The sequence below is a fragment of the Synchiropus splendidus genome, chromosome 10 (assembly GCF_027744825.2).
Source record: "Synchiropus splendidus isolate RoL2022-P1 chromosome 10, RoL_Sspl_1.0, whole genome shotgun sequence".
Classification (NCBI taxonomy): Eukaryota; Metazoa; Chordata; class Actinopteri; order Syngnathiformes; family Callionymidae; genus Synchiropus; species Synchiropus splendidus.
In genome coordinates, this window is record NC_071343.1 from 20,715,575 (window position 1) to 20,731,293 (window position 15,719).

The window sequence follows — 15,719 nt, forward strand, 5'->3', positions numbered from 1 at the left end:
CTGTCTGTGCTCAGTTGGAAGAAAAACCTGCCGCCCTTTCTGGGACAGTTTAGTCAGAGTGAGTACATGAATGAAGTTTTTACTGCAAGATAAAGCAGGTCACGTCCCTGGGTGGGCAAGAACCACCAACCTTTCGGTTAACAGCCGAACGCGCTAACCTATTGCGCCACAGAGACATGCAGCTACATAAGAAAATGTGGATCTGTGAACAAACGTTTTCAGTTTTCAAGGTTTGAAGATTGTGCAGAAGGATTGTGTGACTGAAGTCAGTGATAGCTATGTGTCTTTCTGCAAAGAGAGAGTGTGAAAGAAAGATGGTAGCAGTGCTTTAGGGAATAAATGAATAAAGAGAATGAGAGCAAAAGGTTCCACCATTTCATCTTTGCATCGACCAACACTGTCTTCCACTTCTTTGTCCCAAACCTCATTGTACCGATCACATGGACATTGTGTTGTCACATGGCTCGCATCACTTAGTAGTGTTGCAAAGCTTGTGTCCCAAAACAGTTGTACATAAATGAATCGCTCTGATGCTGAAATCTTGTCATCTCAAATCATGGCATTCAAATCTCTCATTCAAAGCACGTATTACACATGTCAAGTCAAAGTGGCAGCACAAGGTCAGAAGCTCCAAGCTAATAGTTGGGCGCATCTTTTTAGTTTGCTCAAATCCAGGTTGGACACACCATTGTCCTGACACAATGGACGATTGGATGTTCTCTGTCTTGCACATCGGCTCTGCAGCCCTGATGGATGAGGAGGACTCAACATGCCACCTGCCTCTTGTTCCACCCAAATCACTCAGACATTGTAACACATTCCTCTCCTGAGTCCTCAGAAGTTGGCCTGCTAGCCAGAGTCAACTTTTCAAGATACATTGATGCAAATAAAGATAAAGATTCATGGACAAATGCTAACACTACGTTTACAGAGAGGAACAGAGAGAGAGACACTCTAGATCAGGGGTCTCACACTGGTCCTCAAAGGGCCACAGTGGGTGCAGGTTTTTGTTCCAACCACTCACCTTTTCACCAACCAGGTGTGTGAAGACTGTCATCAGTTGATTGTGAGTCCTGGTGTGGGACCTGACATGTGGCTGGATCAGTTTTGCAGTTGATTTATAGATACATCATTGAAAGGCAGATGATGAAAAGATCAGAAACTTCAAAAGTGGATTCTTGGGCTCATGGGATAGTCTCTGAGGATTGCGGACTTTTAGGAATCATTTCGGACAGAGACGTCATATGAGTTCAATTGATGATCCGTCGATGTGTATTGAGCTAAGCGAGTCAAACTGAGATGGCAGGGGAGGCACCATTGTCAGGAGGTGGTTCACCCAAGGCTTCAAGGATTCAAGCACAGAAAGTTTCTTTTCATTCTGGCACTGGGGTTCAACTGCTTTGGAATGTTGTGAGGCGTCTGATACCCAACTTTCACTCAAGTCAGTTCACATGGAATTGAACAAAACATAGGGCTAGTGGCGCAATGGATAACGCGCCTGACTACGGATCAGGAGATTCCAGGTTCGACTCCTGGCTAGCTCGAGCTAATCTTTCATTCATGACGCAAAAGTAAAACATGAGAACAGTATTTCTGCAGTGCATGCCACATAACTTTTCTGGTCAACACTAATGTGAGAGAAATGTGGTGAGGTGGCTTCTTCTATTGTGTAAGAAACATGGGTCCTGGCAGCCGTGATCGTATAGTGGTCAGTACTGTGCGTTGTGGCCGCCGCAACCCTGGTTCTAAATCCAGCCAAAAATTTTGAAGTTGAGTCGTCATCAATGTTTTTATTACACTTTTATTAATCATAATTTTTTGAGTCGAGAACCAATATTAAGTTTATGTTCATATTTTCCCAATGCATACTGTATATGTTGTGATGCTAAATGCCATGAAGAATAGGGAGGTTATGGTGATTCTTTTTTTTACCTCCTTTCAATTGTTTCAATTCCCTCTAATGAAGGACATGGTTGGCTTTAAAAAACAAGATAAAGTCTCTCCAGCAGCTCCAGAACCTTCGCGCACCAGGGTGTTGTCGGAAATGGGTGCTCCAACCAGTCCGTCTATCTGCTTCCTTCAGCGTTGTACTGGAGAGCCAGATATTGCGAACCCGCAATCGCTCGTGGCTTTCCTTTCCCCTTCCCCCCCGTACCGTCCTTTTTCCCCCTTCCTTGGCCGAGTGGTTAAGGCGATGGACGAGAAATCCATTGGGGTTTCTCCGCGTAGGTTCGAGTCCTACCAGCAACGTGAATGTAGATTTTCTTGACTTGTGACCTGTGTGTTGTAGTCAGCGTCCAGACTTACTTGATGTTTGAAGCCCAAAAATCTTGAGTGTTGTGGACAAGCTGCTCATAGAGTTTACGTTGCAGCTTTTTATCTTGTGTAGTACTTTTCGACGGATTACTTTGTCTTCATTCATCATGTCGTGAGACACGCGCACGATGCAGAGGGCGCCACCATGAGTTAAAGGTCGATGTGGAAGAATACAGCTCCTTCTCTGGTTCAGTGTCAGTAGTTCACTCATGTTTCTCTTCAGATCGTATAAATCTTTCGCCTTTTACTAAAGATTTCCGTGGAGAGGAACAACATGGGTTTTTACAAATTTTTTGATGCCCTGCTCTTGTAGGGCTTCATATTATGTTCAATGTAACCTGTCTGGTTAACAACTTTGGATCACAAGTGCAGAGTTGTTATTCCCAAGATGTGTATCTATGAAGTAGCACAGTGTGTTGTCTAACTTCAATTGAGCCATCAGTCCATTTCCACTGATTGAAGAAGAATAATTTCTAACTCTGGCGTCTCTGTCCACAGTCAACTGGAAATAAACCTGTGAACGGACGTTTTAAATTGAATGATAGATGCTTCTAGAAGTTGCCTTTGCAAGTATGAGCTGGACAGTGTTGTGTATATTACTTTCTGTGATTACATTTTTCACTGTTTCGTCACGGTCTTTCCTCATAAATAAACGTGGGATGGGGGGGAGACACCGGAGACCCAGCTTTACGACAGCCTGCAGTTACACTCATGTTCCTGTGATCAACCCACTTCCTACGGCAGGTTTTGGGAGTAAACTCCCAAGTTTCTGAATAAATTTTAATACTCTGAAGATTGTGTTGTCTATGTATTACAAGAATGACAGATGTCGAGTGACAAAAACAAAGAGTTTCACTTTTGATCACACGAGTGAGCCCGGACTCACTTAGCAACCATGCTAACGGTTGCTAACATGGAGGTAATGTCGCCTCCTAAAACCAACAAATCACGTCTTCCAATCTCCTTGAGGGAACTAACGATAAAAATCATCTGGTTCACGGAAGTTGAGCAAAATGAGCAGTTTGTCGCCGCGAGTTACAAAACACAGCTGATATCAGGTTTGTCATGTGCTCACCACAAACATCGGCTCAGACAGAGGAACACACACACTGCCTCAGGTTACACACATCACACCTCCCTAGGAGCCTGGATAGCTCAGTCGGTAGAGCGTCAGACTTTTAATCTGAGGGTCCAGGGTTCAAGTCCCTGTTCAGGTGATGCGTAGTGTCTGGCCAAATTGGCTGTTTCACTGGTTGTGTGTTGGTTGAAAAAGGACTCAAAACTTTCTTGTCAATGGGCCTGATTATAGCAGTGTTCAGCCTGAAGAAGCCACTGAACCACGCCCTTGAAATGTCAGTTTTCCAAGACATTTTGAGCCATATGAACTGACTTGAGTGAAAGTTGGGTATCAGACGCCTCACAACATTCCAAAGCAGTTCAACCCCAGTGCCAGAATGAAAAGAAACTTTCTGTGCTTGAATCCTTGAAGCCTTGGGTCAACCACCTCCTGACAATGGAGCCTCCCCTGCCATCTCAGTTTGAACTGCTTTGGAATGTTCTGAGGTGTTTGATACCCTACTTTCACTCAAGTCAGTTCATATGGAATTGAACAAAACATAGGGCTGCGGATCAGGAGATTTCAGGTTCGACTCCTGGTTAACTTGCCTCTTTTTCATATGTCATTCTTGATGTGGAAGTTAAACGTGGCAAGAATATTTGTGTACTGCATGCGACATGACTTGTCTCGTCTACGCTTGTGTGAGAGAAATGCGGTGAGATGGCCTTTTCTATTGTCTAAGGAATATGTTTCCGAACACCTGTGATCGTATATTGGTTCGTACATTGCGTTGTGGCTGCAGCAACCCCAGTTCAAATCCAGGTCATGGCACTGTGCTTTTTTTTTTTATTCAGTTACTGACAAAGCATGTGTTGAATCCAATACACTAGAATGTGATGTGATGCAGAAATGCCTTGAATCCTTGCTGGAGAAACAGACACTTTTGTGGCATTTCTAACTCAAGCTTTGACCAAATGGCCTCATTGCTGCCTGCACATAATGTCAGAAATGGAAAAACTGCACTGAGAACAAAACAAAAAAGAGCTTCCAACCATGGAAGGTTTTTATATTGTTGCTTTGATTGCTTGTTTTTTTGTTCCGTCCCCACGGAAGGTTTTAAAGTTCAGTCGTCATTCTCCCGTCATTAGTGTTTTTTTTTATTATTTTCAGTGTAGTTTGCAACTTTTGAGTCCAGAACCAATATTAAGTTTGTGTTCATATTTACCCAATACACACTGTATATGTTGTGATGCTAAATGCCATGAAGGTAGGTCGGTCGGTGAACAGCTCTGTTGTTGATTCTTTTTCTTTTTCCCCAACTGAATTGTTTCAGCTCCCCCTAAAGATGAACATGTAAAAAAATCTAAAAAATGTATCTCAAGACTCTTTTGAAGGAGATTTGAATGGCTTGTCCTCCTCTGAAATGCAGCCAGCTGAATCTTTCTTAGTACAGTGGACAGTATCTCCACCTGTCATGTGAAGTACTGGTGTTCGATTCCCCAAAGCTTTTCTTCATGATGGTGAAGACCGTGGGCGGCACACGGTTGTCATCAGTAGCTGGTAGCTTGCTCAGGTTGTGATTAGTTGTCACCTGCCCGGTTTGAACACAGCATTGGCCAGAGCCGCTACGCTGGTGAATTTAACCACCTCCTCCAGCAGCGTCGCCGGGATACGTTGCTTCGAGTGGTACTTCAGGCAGAGCCCCTAGTTGGACGACCTGTTGGTCCAGATCAGTGGCACCAATACAAGACACCAAGTACCGCGGTCTGTCCTCTGGTGAACGTCTGTCTTCGGTCAGCAGCGCGATTTGTAGTTGTGTTCGCCGACTTGTGTACAAGTCTTTCTGAACTGTCATCAATTCATGAACCCTGCAGTCGTATCTGCTGTGTGCTTGAAGCAATTTTGGAGATACATAATCTGTCATCATCAATAATTTGGACACGGAAACTAGAGTATTTATAATAACATTTATATTTTCTTTGAGTCTTGTCAGTTAGCACCACTTTGTGGTAATCAATTAATGCAACAGTTAAATGCATTGTGTTAAAACTATTTATCCTGTGAGTTGATATACTGTTGTATGGTTGATATATACTTTGTTAAATTATCACCTACATATACATGTTTACATATCCATGTATGGTTTATATTTTGCAGATCTTCGGTAACAGGAGACTCATCACCAACTGCTTCAGTGTTGGTGAGACCGTCCACTTCCAGGAGCTGACCAGAGGACCACTGCCACAGACCACATGTTTTTGTTGAAGATGAGGCTTCTCCTTTTTGGAAAAAAAAAAAACAGTTATCAGTGCAACACAATTGCTCATTCAAGAGTCAGCCTCCTATTTTAACAAAGCATAGGTTCTTGCATATATATTTCATCTCTGCAATAAAACAAAGTTGTGTTCAACTCAATTTGTTGACATTTTGCAAAGTGCTTTTGATTTTATTTTTTTCTGTGAATCCATTTTTCACAAAAAGAAATGTTCATTGTCAAACACTTTATTGGCAAAAATAAAGTAACTAATTCATTTATACTCATTTAATACACACAGAATCACAGTCAAACTTGAAGTGAACTACGTAGGTGTGTTTTGAAGGATCTTCCCCGGAGGGACGAGGGTCAAGAGAGGCGGAGGAAGTGGGGCGGCATCCGGTTCTTTAATGAAACTGTGGCTACAAAGAAAATAAATGAAGGGTCCAAATGATTTCAGTCAGCTGTTGTTTTGCTTGGTAAAGTAACATGTACATTTTAAATTTATGTGGAACCTGGAAGGAACGAGGACCTTGAAAACTGTCCCTTCTTCTGAGCTGGGTTTGTGGAGGGAGTTCATTAGTAGATGTTTGAGCTCAGCTTCAGCATCGGGGGACCCCTTCCTCTGTTGGTCTCTTCCTTCGGTGTCCTGCACATAATGGAAGTTGAGTTCAATTACATGCCATAGTGATGAGTACTAATAAATAAGATCTGTATAGGACAGCAATAGTTAACCTAAAGCAAGTCATGTCACTATGACAGTGAATGATGTAGAACAATAACATTTAATTAAAAAAATAGAATAATGCTAGAAAATACTATTTCTACATACATCAGGAGCAGCAGTGGAGGAGGAGGGGCCAGTGGCAGGTGGAGGAGACGCAGCAGCACCAGGTGAAGAGGGAGGAAGGTCCATCCTCCTCCTCATCATCACCAACATCATGAGTGGATCCATCCTCCTCCTCTCCTTAATGACAGCATGGTGTGATTACATTATTGTACTAGCTAAACAGAAAAAAGCAATACAGAAAGCTACATACATTTTTATATTTATATATTAATCTAGTATTCAGAATGTCCCCACTAAATGAATGTGCAAACCTACCTGCTACCTTGCTGCTGCTGCCTCTCCAGTCATGTTGGCCGAGGTCTCTCTTGGAGATGGAGGGCTCCAGAAGAGAGAGGACGGAGAAGAACGCTCACTTCACGGCACTACAGTAGATGCCGCTGACCACTCCGCTCCTCGGTCACCGTCCTCCCCTCATATAAACAGAGCCTTCAGGACGTCTCATCTGAATTAAATTAAATCAGAAACAGTACTTATTTATCCCGTCACCATACATACGTAGTTTCTACAGTCGCAGCAGTACATTCGCCACGTAAACTCGGTGGACATTGCGTTTAGGCGAATATAACTTAAGTAAACTTAGGTAAATAAAGGTCTCAACTCACCAGTCACGCCACCGTTGTGGCGAACTTTCCCTCCGGACAAGATTCTTCCTATTTATGTAAAAAAATTCACAATTTGTGCCACTCTCGAGAGGATGGCGGAAAGTCTGCATGTAAACAACCGCAGCGATTAGCTTCGCCTCCGCCGGGACACGTCACTCGCGGATCTGGTCTCTGATTGGTCAATGCACCGCGACTGGTCGCAGTAGTTCAAAAAATTGAACTTCTGCGACTGACGCAGTAGCCCAGTTGCGTCGTCTTGAGTAGCCCTAATCGCCGTATGTAGCTCAAATCGTGTAGCGTCGCACACCCCAGTCGTGTCGCAGCCATGTTGGTCGCCGCTGATCGCCGTCAGTCGCCCAACTCCATTGACTTTGTATGTAAATCAATCGTGTTGCTCGCGGAAGTCGCGTTCAGTGTGAACGTACCTTTAGTTTGACTCGCTTAGCTCAATACACATGGACGGATCATCAATTGAACTCATATATCCCATGAGCCCAAGAATCCACTTTTGAAGTTTCTAATCTTTTCATCATCTGCCTTTCAATGATGTATCAATAAATCAACTGCAAAACTGATCCAGCCACATATCAGGTCCCACACCAGGACTCACAATCAACTGATGACAGTCTTCACGCACCTGGTTGGTGAAAAGGTGACTGGTTGGAACAAAAAGCTGCACCCACTGTGGCCCTTTGAGGACCAGTGTGAGACCCCTGGTCTAGAGTGTCTCTCTCTCTTACTCACTGTAAAGGTAGTGTTAGCATTTGTCCATGAATCTTTATCTTTATTTGCATCAATGTATCTTGAAAAGTTGACTCTGGCTAGCAGGCCAACTTCTGAGGACTCAGGAGAGGAATGTGTTCCAATGTCTGAGTGATTTGGGTGGAACAAGAGGCAGGTGGCATGTTGAATCCTCCTCATCCATCAGGGCTGCAGTATCTACATGCTAGACAGAGAACATCCTATCGTCCATTGTGTCGGGACAATGGTGTGTCCAACCTGGATTTGAGCAAGCTAAAAAGTTGCGCCCAACGTGGGGCTCGAACCCACGACCCTGAGATTAAGAGTCTCATGCTCTACCGACTGAGCTAGCCGGGCTCCATGGTGTGTTGTCTGACTGAGAGAAGCTCGACTTTCTATCCAGTAATCGGATTAAGCTGTTTACATTCAAATTCAAAAATTCACAGCAAATAACATGATGAATACAACACTTTAAAAACGCACGTGCTGAGTCAAGACAACCACACAGCAACTGGTTCAGAGTCACATGCTTTAAACAACTCCAGTCAAAAGTGCAAATATACTGTAAACTATAGTTGGCACCACCATTTACTCTTTGCCCACGAAGACCTTCAGGAATAATTCCCCGAATAATCCCTTTGTCCTTTTCAGGCATTGTTCACAATATATTTAAGGTTGAGATTTAGAAAGAGTAACGTGTTTACATTTTTTCCTTTCATCACACTTCTTCTTGAACTTACTCATTGTCCAGCCTTAACACTGCAGGTCCTGAGTTGCAATTACTCTGAGATGTCTCTTTGCAATCCTCCTCATGGATGGGAATGTAGCTTCATGTATTTTCTACCAAAGAAGTGGGTCTCCATTCCATGCACTTGATCTTTCCTCTGAGTCACGCTGCTTTTCATTGACTGCACAAGCCTCGTTGGCACAGTAGGCAGCGTTTCAGTCTCATAATCTGAAGGTCGTGAGTTCGAGCCTCACACGGGGCACTGTCTTTTTGAAAAGTCGTATGGATTTCCATTCATGTACGTTTTGGGGTACAAGCTTTGGAACATGACTCCTACCACGACCTTTATTTATGGTGTGTTTCCACGGAGCGATATGTGTCCATTTTAACCTCTTCCCGGATATCAGGACAGTTGTGGGTGATGTTTGCGACCGAGACCATGACAATGTAGCATGGACGACTGCAGAACACGAGAGAAGTCTCTTCTGTGCTCTGATCACTTATATGTGTGCAAAACCGGTCACTGATGACAGAAGACGGTCACCAGTTCTCAGATGTTATTGGATCGATGGTTCAGAGGATTGTCTTGAAGTGCTGGTTTGTTCAAAGGCTGAACAAGAGACGAAACGTTTCTGTTGTTTCAACATCATATAATTGTTGATTTCATGGTGACGATGCTGTGTTTTAGCAGCTCAATGTTGTGATATCTGCCTTGCACGACCACAAACTTTACTCCTGTTTTGTGACAGCTTTACACTTCCAAATCCTAGCTACAGTTAATGATGTGATCACCCTCTTCCTAAACTACCTCATTTATTCCAGGTACGTCCCATATGGTGTCGTTATTTGGCCCCTGGTATGGGAACCACATCGGGACGCTCCGATCGATCAGTCACCATGATCCTGATCAAGCCATAAACCCCTTTGGGTGGACTCCTGTCCCATAGGTCGTCGTATTCCTCGTTCTTGCCCAGGACAACCAGCGTTGGCTATTAGCTTGGAGCTTCTGACCTTGTGCTGGCACTTTGACTTAACATGTGTAATACATGCTTTTGACAGAGATTTGAATGCAAAACACTGACACAAGATTTGAAGAAGTTTTGGGACACAAGCTTTGCAACACTACTAAGTGATGCGAGCCATGTGACAACACAATGTCCATGTGATCGGTACAATGAGGTTTGTGACAAAGAAGTGGAAGACAGTGTTGGTTGATGCAAAGATGAAATGGTGGAACCTTTTGCTCTCATTCTCTTTATTCATTTATTCCCTAAAGCACTGCTACCATCTTTCTTTCACACTCTCTCTTTGCTGAAAAACACATAGCTATCACTGACTTCAATCACACAATCCTTCTGCACTATCAACCTTGAAAACTGAAAACGTTTGTTCACAGATCCACATTTTCTTGTGTAGCTGCATGTCTCTGTGGCGCAATAGGTTAGCGCGTTCGGCTGTTAACCGAAAGGTTGGTGGTTCGAGCCCACCCAGGGACGTGACCTGCTTTATCTTGCAGTAAAAACTTCATTCATGTACTCACTCTGACAGACGTGATGTTGATCAAAAACAGCACTTCGTGACAAAACAGGCGTCACCAAACTGTCTCAGAAAGGGCTGCAGGTCTTTGTTCCAACTGAGTACAGACAGTTTAACCAATCAGGTGTCAATTTGGAGACCCCAGCTCTTAACCATCGTTCCTTGAACAAATGTGAAGCTGGGATCATCTTCTGTTATTATGATTATTATTATAATTATAATGTCCACACTGACAGTCCCTTGTTCCATGATCATAGACACGGTTCATCATACCTGAAGCTGTGTGTGCATGGTACTACTTGTGCTATTTGAGTGGTTTTACAGATATCTTTGACAGTTGAAATCTCATCTGAACTGCTGAATGTGTCCCATATGGTCTAGCGGTCAGGATTCCTGGTTCTCGCCCGGGTTCGACTCCAGGTATGGGAAAGCGACGATCATTATGGTCTGTTGATGTTGTTTAATGACAGATTGTTGTTATTACTCACCTCTTCCAAACCTCCCTTAACTCGTCTCACACGCTAAATGAGAACTCTAACATATTCATTTGATACCTTTGTTGTCGAACCTGTGTCAGTCTAAATAAACACGTCGACTAACAACCACTGCCTCAGACAGCTGGTGTCAGTGTAACCAGTGAGAAGATCTTTAGTTCGGGTCTGATCGCAGTGTACTGTCTATTTCAGATTTATGAAACTTCTGAAATCGGAAGACATCCATCACACACATCATACAATCACATACAATATTTATGAGCATCAAAAACAAACATTTTTTTTTTTCCAATAACATAAAGTGCTGCACCAAAGAAAGGACAGAAATATGTTTTCTCCATGGGAGCTTTTAAACCTCAAACAAATTGACCTGATATTTAAATAGTTTGGTTTGTCTTGGAAAGAATAAAATGCAGATATATGTATGAATGTCTGTATCTTGTGCTGGCCAGCTAAATAACATTAGTTCTGAGGAGCTCTTGTGTTTGTGAGGAGAGTATCAAGCATTGGTGCTCAATCTGACCTGAACTTGTCCTCCGCGACCATCTGAAGATCTCTTCCTATTAAATGCAGTCTAAAGTCCAATGTTCATCTACGAGGGAGATGCAAACATGTTGAACAGACGATGGATGGCAACTAGTCAGAAGTTCGGATCACCTGTATCACATGTGTCTCCTTCATCGTTGCTGCAGCGTCTAAGGACCCCGCCTCCCCAGAAGAGCATTGGTAACCAGTGTTGGGCAAGTTACTTTAAATCAGTAACTTCGTTACAGTTAGTTTCAGACTTTTAATCTGAGGGTCCAGGCTTCAAGTCCCTGTTCAGGCGATGCTTTGTGTCTGGCCAAGTTGGCTGTTTCACTGGTTGTGTTTTGGTGCAGGTTGCAAAAGGACTTGGTTCAGGCTCTGATACGGTCGGGGCTGAGCTCTGACTCACTGATTGCATCTTGTTGAATCAGCTGGGTGAGATAAAACACAAAGTTCCAATAACACTGCCATGTTTTATTATTATTTATTAGATGTGTTTATATTCGACAGATGTAGTGCAAACAAGCCTTGTTGGCGCAGTAGGCAGCGCGTCATTCTCATAATCTGAAGGTCGTGAGTTCGAGCCTCAGAGACTTTTTGAAAAGTGATACGGATTTCCATTCCATTCTTTTACACTCAACTGTTTTTAAATATTTAAAGTATATAAAATACTTTAAATATTAACCTTGTCATATTTGCATTTCTGTGTTTACACTCTTGTCTCGTATATACTGTAGTATTGCGATGATTCTAAAGTATATGGAGAAGTGTTTTTGTTTTGGATTATAAAAACAGCGTACAGCAGGCTTTTCTGAGCTCCCACCCATCAGTCCACCTGTAGCACAAGAGTGATGTGTCAGTTGATCAATACTGTTGTGCAACAAAATGTTCAACAAAACTCCTTTTGATACTTTGCTAACATTCAGCAGTTCAATCAATTTTCTACTCTGGTTAAATAAAGGAGTGAAATCAGATGGTATGACTCACAACTTTCAGGATCTTTCTTTTTCTTATTTGAGATTCTCCCACTCTGAAATGATTCCTCAAACATCCTCCATAGAACGGGACAGAGCTTTTCCTTAAACCTTTTTACAGAACGCTGCTGTGAAGCCACTGGGGCCAGAGACCTCACCGCTCTGCATTGAGAATTGCTGCTTGGATTCCCATCACTTCAATTCACCCACATATGTCTAACACAGTGAGTTGATGTCTTTGTTGTAGAACCTGCTGTAAATGTGAATAAACACATTAGAGCCACCTTGACTGACTGAGACAGCTTGTGTCAGCTGATGGGATTTCTGTTAACATTGACCAGTTACTGCCAGTGTTCTTTTAAAAGAAAAAAACATGTTGAGCCTCAACCAAGTTCTAATACAAATACATGGCTGCAAAGATTTTCAAGTTTTAAGGTTGGGATGTGCAATATCCTGTCATTAAAACAGTGAGTCAGTGGAGCATGAGGCGTGTGATCTCAGGGGCTGGTGTCAGGCAAATACAGAAGAGGAGAGGCATTTCCTCTATGAGGAGCTTCACTGAGGGATGAGCATTGAATAACAGAGATGAAATGGGGGAAGTTTCACATTGGCCAGTATGGGAACCCATGGCTTTGGCGTTATCAGCACCACACTCTAACCATCTGAGCTAACCGGCCAGTTGCAGGAGATAGTGTATTGTATTGGAGATAAGGAGAGGAGCGAGGGAACAAGTTGAACAAAGGACCTTCGATGTTAAAGTCCCCCATGAATGAAGAGAAAGATCATCACTGAGGTTCAAAGATGATAAAGAAGAAGCAGTATTTTCTCTTTTCATACATTTCAGGTGATATTATCATGGGGTCTTTCAAGGCAAGCAAGCTCGAGTTGGACTCGTCACAACAGTGTCTGTTTCTCCAAAAAGGATTCAAGGCCTTTCTTTCTCAATTCCATCTTGCTGGTTGAAATGAATCCCAATTTACAGGCACAATTGGTGAAACTCCAGCTTCCTTGTGTTGAAGGAGCACAGCAGACGTTCGATTCCCTTTTCAAGCGACGCTTCTATGGGAAAGTTTGTTATTAGTTGCCAAAAAGAATCACAGAGACCTTGAAAGGTTGGTGGTTCAAGTCCACCCAGGGACGTGCTGAGCGCCAGGCTACATCCACTCCGAGCCACACATTTCCTGTCATTTTCACATTTTCTGTGCCGGTTTCAACGATGAATGGGCCACTTGGAGAATCAGATGTCAGATGTGGCAGTGTAAACTTGGGGCGTATTTTAAACTGACATTGACTGCGGTCACATGCAGAGAGTAGCGCAGCTAAAGCAATAGCTTGATTCAGCCGACAAGTCGGACTGCGCCAAGTCCCTAAGGTTCCTATGACAGTAGAAGAAGAGCGGTTGAAGCTGACAGGTAGAGAGAAGCTGTTTCAGACTGTTTTATTGAACTCTGTCGACAGCGATCGTGCTGACTAGTTTAACTAGTTTAACTTCAGAGGTCCAGAATCAGTGCGTCAGACCAATGGTTCAACTGTGTCATCATCATCACCCTGCTTCCTTCCTGTTCACTGAAAGGATGGTAGTCTGAGCCCACGCAGGGACGTGCTGAGGTTACAGCCACACGGAGCCGCACGATTCCCATCCAGACAAACTGTGCCAGTTCCTGTTAAAACGGATCCCTTTTGCCATCTACATGGATTCACTGTAAAGGTTTGGAAACAATGTAGTTCATATGCCAGGACTGTGGAGGTGCCATAATGCTCTCGCCACAAATAAGAAGACAACACAGCACATTGACAGATGAAAGAATTCGGAGCGTTTTTAGCAGCACTTCCAGCAAAGTTTCAGTGAAGCACCATTCTAAGACGCTGACTCACATTAAATGTTGAAAGATAACGTACCATGACATGGTCATTGTGTTATTAAGTGTTTGTCACTGACAAGGTCTCTGATGTGACGATGAGATGATAATCATGGTCCTTAACCAATGAGCCACTGATGCATCAGAATCTTGTGCATGATTTTCCAGGCTATTATTTATTTGAAAAGTTACCACCAAATTACTGGCGATATTGGGCAATGCACTGGCAGAGGGTGCACAGAAACCTGAGCTCTAAAACCATACTCTGACAGAGGGCTCATCCGGGACTCGAACCCGGGACCTCTCGCACCCGAAGCGAGAATCATACTCCTAGACCAATGAGCCCTTCATACACACTTTTTAGAAGGAGAGGAACCATTACCACAAAGGCGATGAACAAGTCGGCCATACAAGGTCACACAAGGAGACATTTGGAGCCTTGGAAAACTGAGATGTTGGTTTTAGAACTCAGTAGAGACAGGAATTAGATTTGCTACTTTTACTGAACCTGACCAAATCCGTCAGTGCTACAGAGATCTGACTCATGTGATATTGAAGAGTATCCTGTTTTGGTACTTGAATGCAGCCTTCTGACTGTGAGGGAGTGGAAGAGCAGGAGATTTTCCAGATCAAACCAGAACATTGCACGTATTAGAGCGAGATGACGTTTGGTCGCTGCATAACTATTTACAAACGTCTGCTGAAGTGATTCTCTGGGGCAGCACAGTGTGTTTCACCTGACTCATGAGTGGTTAAACTCCGTGTGCTTGTTTGAACAGGGAACCGACTGTGAGGCTGATAGACAATGTTCAACAGGGAAAACTACACTGGGCAAGTGACTCGCTAATGTACAATGACAACAAAGACTCGATCTCCTCTCATTCTAATTCAGTTGTCTCTGTTCCCATCGCCATGTCATGGTTCTGGGTCACGTGATGAAAGTGCCTTTGTTTAAAAGTATTCATGCTTTGACTGGCATCATAATTAGAGGGGAATTGTTACAAGATGCTATTTTGTCTCATCTTGTGGTTTTCTTCATCTCAAGCTAGTCATGAACATAACATCATGGAGCTGATCAATATCTCTGAGAGTGAGCAGTGACACTGAAGAGATACTGAGAGTTGGCTGTGGTGTGGTCACCAGCTGAGACATTCAACCAAGGCCTCCTGATGTGGTGGAAAGAACTGAGAGAACGTATGGTCTCCAATACTTTCTACAACTTCTTCACCTGACACCTTTGCTCTGTTTCTGACTCAACTCTGCCACAAGCAAATTACCAGGAAGAAGACGAGCTGTGCCACATTTGAGCTGTGTACAACCGTGTTCCTCTGACGGTCTTCATCATCCTGAAGTAAAGAAAATGAACTCGGGCAATCGAATCCCAGTCTTCCACCTGATGGGCAAAGATGCTGTCCACTATACTAACAAAGATTCTGCTGGCTTCTTTTCACAGGAAGATGAACCATTCAAATCTCTGTCGAGAGAGTCTTCAGGTACATTTTTCACATTTTTATATTACATCCATTTTTTTAGACCCAACCATGTCCATCTTTAGGCGGAGCTGAAATAATTCAATGGAGGGAAAAAAAGAATCAACAGAGCTGTTAACCGTAACTGTTCCTGATGGCATTTAGCATCACAGTGTGATGGGTACATATGAACATAAACTTAATATTGGTTCTGGACCCAAAAGTTGCAAAACACACTGAAAATAAGTATTATAAAAAACGGAATAAAAAAAAACCTGACGGGATTGTGACGACTCAATTTAAAAACCTTCGGTG

At 43.2% G+C, this 15,719-nt stretch overlaps 8 non-coding genes across 8 annotated transcripts; 5 read left to right on the forward strand and 3 right to left on the reverse strand.

Moving 5' to 3' along the window:
- Positions 1-102: 102 nt before the first annotated feature.
- trnan-guu (transfer RNA asparagine (anticodon GUU)) lies at positions 103-176 on the reverse strand. Its single transcript has one exon. It is a non-coding gene; the product is annotated as a tRNA-Asn (tRNA).
- A 1,295-nt stretch (positions 177-1,471) lies between these two features.
- On the forward strand, positions 1,472-1,544 carry trnar-acg (transfer RNA arginine (anticodon ACG)). The gene has a single exon. It is a non-coding gene; the product is annotated as a tRNA-Arg (tRNA).
- A 975-nt stretch (positions 1,545-2,519) lies between these two features.
- LOC128766512 (U5 spliceosomal RNA) lies at positions 2,520-2,633 on the forward strand. The gene has a single exon (XR_008416010.1). It is a non-coding gene; the product is annotated as a U5 spliceosomal RNA (small nuclear RNA).
- An 827-nt stretch (positions 2,634-3,460) lies between these two features.
- Positions 3,461-3,533, forward strand: trnak-uuu (transfer RNA lysine (anticodon UUU)). Its single transcript has one exon. It is a non-coding gene; the product is annotated as a tRNA-Lys (tRNA).
- A 4,571-nt stretch (positions 3,534-8,104) lies between these two features.
- Positions 8,105-8,177, reverse strand: trnak-cuu (transfer RNA lysine (anticodon CUU)). The gene has a single exon. It is a non-coding gene; the product is annotated as a tRNA-Lys (tRNA).
- Positions 8,178-8,736: 559 nt separating this feature from the next.
- Positions 8,737-8,809, forward strand: trnam-cau (transfer RNA methionine (anticodon CAU)). Its single transcript has one exon. It is a non-coding gene; the product is annotated as a tRNA-Met (tRNA).
- A 1,160-nt stretch (positions 8,810-9,969) lies between these two features.
- On the forward strand, positions 9,970-10,043 carry trnan-guu (transfer RNA asparagine (anticodon GUU)). The gene has a single exon. It is a non-coding gene; the product is annotated as a tRNA-Asn (tRNA).
- Positions 10,044-14,208: 4,165 nt separating this feature from the next.
- Positions 14,209-14,280, reverse strand: trnap-cgg (transfer RNA proline (anticodon CGG)). The gene has a single exon. It is a non-coding gene; the product is annotated as a tRNA-Pro (tRNA).
- Positions 14,281-15,719: the final 1,439 nt, after the last annotated feature.